A 9918-nucleotide genomic window follows, 5' to 3' on the forward strand; every position below is an offset into this window, starting at 1 on the left:
TTCCTCATGAGATACCCTCAGAACCTGCTCCAATGTAAAATTTAGATCCTGGACAATCTTGACACAGTCCTTAAACCGCCTATACTTCTTGGAGATCATCATTTGCAACACATTTGAGTAACTCTGAATATTTGCCTCACCAGTAAATGTTAGTTGAGACATACAAGGAAATCCTTTGAGTTTTTTGAAAAGCTATAAACCAAAACTGAACAGAGCATTTGAATTATGCAAGTATTCTAAATGAGGCCGCGCGCATTTCTTTCAGAAGTAATAGGAATAAAGATCGATCCCTAAGAACCGAGCAAAAGAACATAATTCTCCCACAGGATTTTGAAGAGAAGTGCCACTGAGAGTACACCATGCTCTTTCTTAACTTGATGTGTTCCTTGAGACCATGTGGACTGCCTTGCAGACATCTTTCTGCTTCGAACCCTTCTATCCTTCAAAACGCTGTCTCATTCAGCAAAATTTTCATCTTCCATACAAAACAAGTCTTCTAGCTCTGCCATGGTATAACGATACAGAGAATATTGCTAATCTGGATTGCATTCACAAAGTCATTTTTGCATGTTGTAGACAGACAAAAGCACCTGGTGTTAACTGTACACAACAACAGAAAGATGTAAAAATATCAACATATAATACATTCTGGGTCCTCCTCAGTACCGCCAACATGTTCAGGATACTTTTAAATTCACATCTTCTGCGCAATTCAATCTACAATTGAAACCCTTGCTGTTGTAATTTGAACTCTGAGATATACTCTGAACCTTCTCCTTCCGGGCACTATTATGCAAATCTGACATTGATGCTCTCTGCGCGCCTCAGGCAACCCAAAAACACAATAACAGAAACCGAAACATGATAATGGAAACAGAAATCTTCATATCCCCCGTTGTTTTCGAATCACGCATAAATACTAGCCCTTGAATGTCTCCTTTCACTCCATCCGCTATTAAAATCTACTTTATAATCTCCCTTTCCAGTTGTCGTTGTGATTCTGGTGATTTTGCTAATGTATATGGCCATCTGAAGCGCCACATCTCAATCCGGGTGTCAATAATAGTGGCGACCTTGTGGCAATCAAACCCTCATAAAAGCCACTTGACATTTGGCGGTTAATCACTACATTTCGATAAAGAAAACTCTAAGACTGAAATTGTCAAACAGTTAATGCGCATTCCCCGTGGCAATATAGAGCATCCAACAGCACCTCATGATCAAATGCGCCGCCTTCTAAGAGACCACGAATTCTGTATTTCTGAATATCGACAATAATGCCAAACTGGATTTGATTCGGGCTCCAACTTCAATAACCGTCTTATGGTGCTCTCGACCTCCCTCATTCACTGGTACCATGATATGCTCCATTCCATTACCAGTGAAAAATAATCCACCAGGTCCAATCCGAAGTGCTCGCACTTCATTTCTTGAGAATACTCTACCTCGTTCATGAAACGATGGCAAGTCATAAAGGCGCACACTCTTATCATTGCATGAACAAAGCAAAATAGGTTTGGCTTGTTCATCATTCATTATGCACAGCGCAAGAACACCATGTTCTTCAATACGAGTGTAAATCTCTTCAAGAGCTATAGTTGATGTAGCAGCCCAAACCTTCACTGTGCCATCCAAAGAACACGACAAGAGAAATTGGTCCCAACAAAGAAGAGACATTACAACTGATGTGTGATTTCTCAAGGTTTGGATACATTGAAAAGTTTCCAGGTCCCAAACTTTTATTGTGTGGTCCATAGAGGCAGAGTAAAGTTTGTCTTTCTGTGAGACTAATGAGACAACAGGCAACATATGCCCTGTGAGGGAAGTTGCAGGGTCAAATGTATTGGTTGTAGGATTAAACTTCCATGCTAAAATGGTGCCATCATGTGTTCCAGCCAAAATCATTTGATCAGCGATCGCCAGAGCATGCACTTGTCCATTAGGGCTGTCTAATAATAGCTCTGTCAAGTTGACGGTATTCAAAGCCTTGACAGCATTACGAAGGCCGACAAAAAGCCACGGACCTTCACTTAGAAGGCATCCAACTCCACTGTCGTCGCCTAAGGGGATATTTGTTCCCTGTCCTGTATGGCAGTCCCAGGCTATAAGCTTATTATGTCGGCCAACAGAATAGAGTTTGGCAGAGCCTAAATGCGAAAGAAAAGCAATTCCTCGAATAGGCTTGTTATCGTGGCCAACCAGCTTAGTCATGAAAGTGACATCGGAACCTCCAATAAAATGGGAGTGCAGATATCTGCAGTTGTCTTTTGCATACTTGCAATTGCCTGCAAGCCAATAACGGCATGCTTTATCCTTTTTGTTACAGGTGCACAAAGAAATCAATAGTCCACTTCAAATATCAGTTCGAGCCACATAAAGACAAGACTATCATATAAAGAAAAACAGATTCACATTGCATCCTTGGAGTGTCTGGCATAGCATCAACCTGTGTGTGAATTGTGTCCTCCTTGGACATACTGTCATTGCTCTCATCAACATTCCTGGAGGGAAGCAAAACTCTATACAATAAGCATGCTAGGATTTGGACCTTCGCTGAAAACTCGAACCAATTCCCAATTTCGTAGCACGCTACGAAACCACGCAAACAGGTAGCGCTGCGAAACTGCTAAAAATAATTCTGGCGCTGCGAAAACACCCACTCTTTAAGCCAGGCTAAAAATTTTTGACTACACTATTTTCAGTGATAACAGTGGCTCCACTTGGGATAGTGTGCCCTTGTGGTGCGCTAAGAACATGCAGCTCCAGTGCCTCGTCCATTTGTAACAAACAGAAATTTGCTTGACCAACATGACTGTAGGAGAAAAAAACTAATGCTACTGAAAAATAAATGCTCAGCCAACCTTGAGCTTATTTGCAATTTACCTACCTACCTACCCTAACCATTTAAACTTTCCTCAGCTCAATCAATATGAAACTTCCAATGCAGCCAGTCATTTGCTTTATCTGACATTTGACTTCTTTGCCTGTCCCGAAGTTCAGCGCCAATGTGATAGAGAGATGACAGCTGCCACTGAAAATGTCTTTGACTGCATCGGATTTCAGAGCCAATGTGATAATGTAATGACCGCTGCCACTGAAACTGTCTCTGATCTTCATAGGTAAGCTGAAACACTGGAGAGTAAAACTCTTCCATGTAATCAGCTATAGGATCCCAAAACACATGATCAGCTTGTCCTTCCTTGAAACTTTCAAGCTGTGCAAACTGATCTTCAATCTCAGTGTTCAGTTCCTCAATCATGAAAGAGAGAGGAAGCAGCTCCTTGCGCTCTGTCACAGGAAACTTTTGAGAATAATAATCATGATCATGAAAATTGTATGCCTGAATTTGTCCTTCTAAACCTTCAATTTCTTTCTCAATATCTTTGGCAAATTCATCAAAAAATTTCATCTTATCCTCTGACTTGCAGTCAAAGGATTTCAGATATGAGGATAAGGACAAAGAAAAAGATTCATTAGTTTCTTCTGTACTATGATCACTATTCCATTGTTTAAAACCTTCAACTGAGGGAGATTCTGCCACCACCTCTGTCCTATCTATCCATTCCTCCAAGAACATAAGCCAAAAGTCTGGCAATGACTTAATGGACTTGGCAGGCAAGCATTCAACCCACTGTTTGCATTTCCCTTGGAGTGAATCATAAAATAACCTTATGCAAACATCCTCATGTTTAACTCTAAGAAGCTCAGCAAAATGACAGAAATCTGAAATATGATCCAAGGTTAAACTCAAATCTTCACCGTTAAATTTTGGACCATTCCTTAGAAAATAAACATCCTTGGGAAAATGGTTTGGGAAACCATGTAGTCCTGAGAAATCTATGCATGCATACCTTGAACAAATAATGGCAGCTTCTGGGTCTTTCATAGCTCCAGTGGAATCACCATGAATGTATGAACTTTGAATTCTTCAACAATGGAGTCGCCAAGGTAGTTTTGCAGCCTTGAAAATCATTTGAACTCCTGCTACCTTCAGAAATTCAATCTTAAGCTCTCGGCAGACGCACCAAAATGTTATCACAAAACCAGTACTAGGGACTGCAACCAAGCAAGGTCTCATGTAACTGTTTCAGACCATACTTTAGATTAGGAATTAGCCTTCCTAATCAGAGAGGGCTCTCTCACGACTCTTGACAAAATCCTTCAAACACTAGAGGGCTAACTCTTTATTTACTTACGAAAGCATAACTGGTTGGAAACACATCAAACTAGCTCTCATTGGGCTATGGAGTCTATAATATCAAGTAAACAAGGAAAAACACAGTGACCTCATAGAAATCAAGGCTCTTAGCATTACATGTCAAACATATTTCACCAAAACATAGCTTGCTGTATACACAGGAAGTCAGAGCATATATTTATGAATTCTGAGTGATTGCATACAACAAAACCATAAAATAACATAAAGTACCACACATCATCACTACATTTGATCATGACAATCCTTCGAGAATCTTGAGAAGAGAATAACTCTGTTTTACTATTACTGTCAAAAAAGGTCTTACAATGGCCCAAAACAACACTGTTTTTCTATTAAGTATCCAACCCTTTCTACATCTAACCTTGGCCCATATATAGGCAAGCAAACTAAAACACCTCGAGCTTCCTCCTCCAGCATGAGGGGAGCCTCGAAGGTGGCTATTAACTATTCCTATATGCTACTAACTAATGCATTAATTACAAACATGCTGAACTATAATTACACACAATCCTAATCAAACTAAAATACTAATTTCATTCTCCTCGCAGGCTTGATGCTTTCTTGGATGCTGGACAGCTGTATGATTTCCATTATGGCTAAGATATGTTAAGGGAGCATTCACCAAGCAAGTTGGTCTCGGATGCTAGCTGTAAGACAGCCTATTAATTGATAAAATTAATCATCCTATATCCACGGTCCCCTGTCTTCCATTCCTCTTCATCATTTAAAAACAAGTCTGCTGTTCTTTAATTCTTCCCAAACACCGCATATCACCACACCTTTCAAATGAGCTGGAAACTTTATGAGCTGAAAAGGTGTCTGCAGTTGTTTGTTGGCCCTTAACATAATATGTTTTCCATCGCCCTGAAATATAGGGAGCTGTTCCTGTTTGTCGGCCTTTTGTCTCCCAACATTCTCCTAAAATATAGCAGCCTGCTCCCAAATCCTTTAATGACCCCAAGTATGGAGTGATGCCAGGTTTCTGATGTGCTGTAGGTGGTCTTTGATAGACATCTGTTCCTTTTCCTCAAACCCCCGCTCACCGTGTCACACTAGCTGCTCTGCGCTTTTAAAATCATCACCTACAGCAGTTTCGTAGCGCGCTACGAAACTGCTGTGTGATTAAAAGAAAACACAATCTCCATCAATAAATTTAGCTGTCTTTGATTAACCAGGAAGAAAAGATGTATACCAATTATTGGTAATGAAGACAAAATCTTTCCCAAAAGATTCACTAAAGTGTTTACTGTTTGAAAGATTCAGAATCCTTGAAGCTTCAATGGCTGTCTCCATTCAATGCCATCATTCTTCTGTTCACATTTCTGGTCTTCACTCTGCCCCAACTAGATGTGCTTGTCACTGCAGCATTATAACTAGAGCTATCTGTTTTCCTGAAAGTACTTGTGACCCAAGAAAAACAAAAACTTGCTAATTAAATGACTCAAACAACCTTGATGAATGCCTCCAAACTTAATTTCTGAAATCTTTTCACTATATCAATAATACGCATTCCTCAAATATAAAACCTTGGAAAAGTCTGTATAGCAGCTCCACATGATCATTCCTAATTCTCACCATGCTTCTCTCACAATGAGGTTTCTTGTAATTATTTTGCTCTTCTCTCACAGCTTGGTTTTTCTTATAGAAATCCAAATCTTTTCCAACACCTTCACAAAAACTATCCTTCTGAGCGGATGGTTTTTTCAATTGAACTTCCATATTATCAAATTTAGAAGTGTCCTCCTGAGAAAGACTCTTTCTCTTCAAAGGACTAACCCGTTGACTATTGATACTTGTTTGCATTCCATCCCCAGGATCATAAGGCTTTATTGCCTCTTTATGCAATAGTCGAGCTTTCCTATTTCCTCATGAGATACCCTCAGAACCTGCTCCAATGTAAAATTTAGATCCTGGACAATCTTGACACAGTCCTTAAATCGCCTATACTTCTTGGAGATCATCATTTGCAACACATTTGAGTAACTCTGAATATTTGCCTCACCAGTAAATGTTAGTTGAGACATACAAGGAAATCCTTTGAGTTTTTTGAAAAGCTATAAACCAAAACTGAACAGAGCATTTGAATTATGCCAGTATTCTAAATGAGGCCGCGCGCATTTCTTTCAGAAGTAATAGGAATAAAGATCGATCCCTAAGAACCGAGCAAAAGAACATAATTCTCCCACAGGATTTTGAAGAGAAGTGCCACTGAGAGTACACCATGCTCTTTCTTAACTTGATGTGTTCCTTGAGACCATGTGGACTGCCTTGCAGGCATCTTTCTGCTTCGAACCCTTCTATCCTTCAAAACGCTGTCTCATTCAGCAAAATTTTCATCTTCCATACAAAACAAGTCTTCTAGCTCTGCCATGGTATAACGATACAGAGAATATTGCTAATCTGGATTGCATTCACAAAGTCATTTTTGCATGTTGTAGACAGACAAAAGCACCTGGTGTTAACTGTACACAACAACAGAAAGATGTAAAAATATCAACATATAATACATTCTGGATCCTCCTCAGTACCGCCAACATGTTCAGGATACTTTTAAATTCACATCTTCTGCGCAATTCAATCTACAATTGAAACCCTTGCTGTTGTAATTTGAACTCTGAGATATACTCTGAACCTTCTCCTTCCGGGCACTATTATGCAAATCTGACATTGATGCTCTCTGCGCGCCTCAGGCAACCCAAAAACACAATAACAGAAACCGAAACATGATAATGGAAACAGAAATCTTCATATCCCCCGTTGTTTTCGAATCACGCATAAATACTAGCCCTTGAATGTCTCCTTTCACTCCATCCGCTATTAAAATCTACTTTATAATCTCCCTTTCCAGTTGTCGTTGTGATTCTGGTGATTTTGCTAATGTATATGGCCATCTGAAGCGCCACATCTCAATCCGGGTGTCAATAATAGTGGCGACCTTGTGGCAATCAAACCCTCATAAAAGCCACTTGACATTTGGCGGTTAATCACTACATTTCGATAAAGAAAACTCTAAGACTGAAATTGTCAAACAGTTAATGCGCATTCCCCGTGGCAATATAGAGCATCCAACAGCACCTCATGATCAAATGCGCCGCCTTCTAAGAGACCACGAATTCTGTATTTCTGAATATCGACAATAATGCCAAACTGGATTTGATTCGGGCTCCAACTTCAATAACCGTCTTATGGTGCTCTCGACCTCCCTCATTCACCGGTACCATGATATGCTCCATTCCATTACCAGTGAAAAATAATCCACCAGGTCCAATCCGAAGTGCTCGCACTTCATTTCTTGAGAATACTCTACCTCGTTCATGAAACGATGGCAAGTCATAAAGGCACACACTCTTATCATTGCATGAACAAAGCAAAATAGGTTTGTCTTGTTCATCATTCATTATGCACAGCGCAAGAACACCATGTTCTTCAATACGAGTGTAAATCTCTTCAAGAGCTATAGTTGATGTAGCAGCCCAAACCTTCACTGTGCCATCCAAAGAACACGACAAGAGAAATTGGTCCCAACAAAGAAGAGACATTACAACTGATGTGTGATTTCTCAAGGTTTGGATACATTGAAAAGTTTCCAGGTCCCAAACTTTTATTGTGTGGTCCATAGAGGCAGAGTAAAGTTTGTCTTTCTGTGAGACTAATGAGACAACAGGCAACATATGCCCTGTGAGGGAAGTTGCAGGGTCAAATGTATTGGTTGTAGGATTAAACTTCCATGCTAAAATGGTGCCATCATGTGTTCCAGCCAAAATCATTTGATCAGCGATCGCCAGAGCATGCACTTGTCCATTAGGGCTGTCTAATAATAGCTCTGTCAAGTTGACGGTATTCAAAGCCTTGACAGCATTACGAAGGCCGACAAAAAGCCACGGACCTTCACTTAGAAGGCATCCAACTCCACTGTCGTCGCCTAAGGGGATATTTGTTCCCTGTCCTGTATGGCAGTCCCAGGCTATAAGCTTATTATGTCGGCCAACAGAATAGAGTTTGGCAGAGCCTAAATGCGAAAGAAAAGCAATTCCTCGAATAGGCTTGTTATCGTGGCCAACCAGCTTAGTCATGAAAGTGACATCGGAACCTCCAATAAAATGGGAGTGCAGATATCTGCAGTTGTCTTTTGCATACTTGCAATTGCCTGCAAGCCAATAACGGCATGCTTTATCCTTTTTGTTACAGGTGCACAAAGAAATCAATAGTCCACTTCAAATATCAGTTCGAGCCACATAAAGACAAGACTATCATATAAAGAAAAACATATTCACATTGCATCCTTGGAGTGTCTGGCATAGCATCAACCTGTGTGTGAATTGTGTCCTCCTTGGACATACTGTCATTGCTCTCATCAACATTCCTGGAGGGAAGCAAAACTCTATACAATAAGCATGCTAGGATTTGGACCTTCGCTGAAAACTCGAACCAATTCCCAATTTCGTAGCACGCTACGAAACCACGCAAACAGGTAGCGCTGCGAAACTGCTAAAAATAATTCTGGCGCTGCGAAAACACCCACTCTTTAAGCCAGGCTAAAAATTTTTGACTACACTATTTTCAGTGATAACAGGTTTCACTTTTTCGTAAGTTTTAACGAGTTCGAAAAAGGGATAAAAATGTACTCATGGTTTTCACTTTTTCGTAAGTTTTAATGAGTTCGAAAAAGGGATAAAAATGTACTCATATGGCCGACTTTCAATTTAATTTACGAGCAGGAAAAGACGGAAAGAACTCGGCATTTTCATTTGTTTTACGAGAATGAAAAATAGCAAAATAATCTCGGGATTTTCATGAGTTTAACGAGTCTTGAAAATAACTGAAATTGACTCGAGATAGGTTTCATTTTTACAAAAGCTTGAAACAGATAAAAACTATGCTTCAAATTAGTTTCATTTTTACACAAGCTTGAAACAGAGATAAAACTGTGCTTGATGCCCCCTAAGCATAACTGTTAGAGCGCATGGGTGAGCTTTAACCGTTCCTCCACCTGACAAGTTCCTCCAAGTTCCTCAACTATAGACTTCCAAGAACTATCCATCCCAGTGCCGTTTTTGACATTTTGACTTTTTGTACTATCATTTTGCCGATCATAAGGTGTTTTCAACCTATGATCGAAGACGATGTATATATTTTTTGACACACTTCTATCTATATATATCACTATTACCGGCTTATCTTGTTTAACATAAGTGGAGGAACTTGGTCCAGTCTACTCATTAAGCAGGTTGCCGGGGTAACTGTTCCACCCGCCATTTCTGTACTGAATTCTGCGAGGTTGGGCTTCATCACCAACTAGTGTTTTCGGTCCGGAGAGCTTACTGTTTGTGTGTGGTTTGACTCCTAGATTTGATAGCGCGTGTTAATTTGTTTGTTTTTACTTTTAGAGACCATAGGTGTGAATTGTGAATTTTAGTTGTTAAGTGTGAATTGTGAATTGTTAATTTTAGTTTTAAATTGTTAATAAAATTCACTGAAGTTGAATATAATGGCAAATGTTCCAGAATTTATCAACCTAGGAACCCCTCCTAATGAGAATCCTAGTACTTTTCCTTACTTTGGAAATGTTGGTCCTCCTTATATGGCTACTTTGTCATTACCTGGATTTACAATAGGATTACCAATATGGTTATTTTCAACTTCGTTGGCCCAAAGTACTCCAATTGTTCCACCTCAACCGGATGCCACGGGTTAATTAT

General features: G+C 39.8%; 1 pseudogene; it reads right to left on the reverse strand.

Annotated features, from left to right (window-relative positions):
* Positions 1-1236: 1236 nt before the first annotated feature.
* Positions 1237-2476, reverse strand: LOC149151403 (zinc finger CCCH domain-containing protein 17 pseudogene; annotated as a pseudogene).
* Between the last annotated feature and the right edge of the window lie 7442 nt (positions 2477-9918).

The sequence above is a fragment of the Pinus tabuliformis genome, chromosome 9 (genome assembly GCF_031772625.1).
Source record: "Pinus tabuliformis cultivar Carrire ecotype Pingquan chromosome 9, CPIR1, whole genome shotgun sequence".
In the NCBI taxonomy this organism is placed as follows: domain Eukaryota; kingdom Viridiplantae; phylum Streptophyta; class Pinopsida; order Pinales; family Pinaceae; genus Pinus; species Pinus tabuliformis.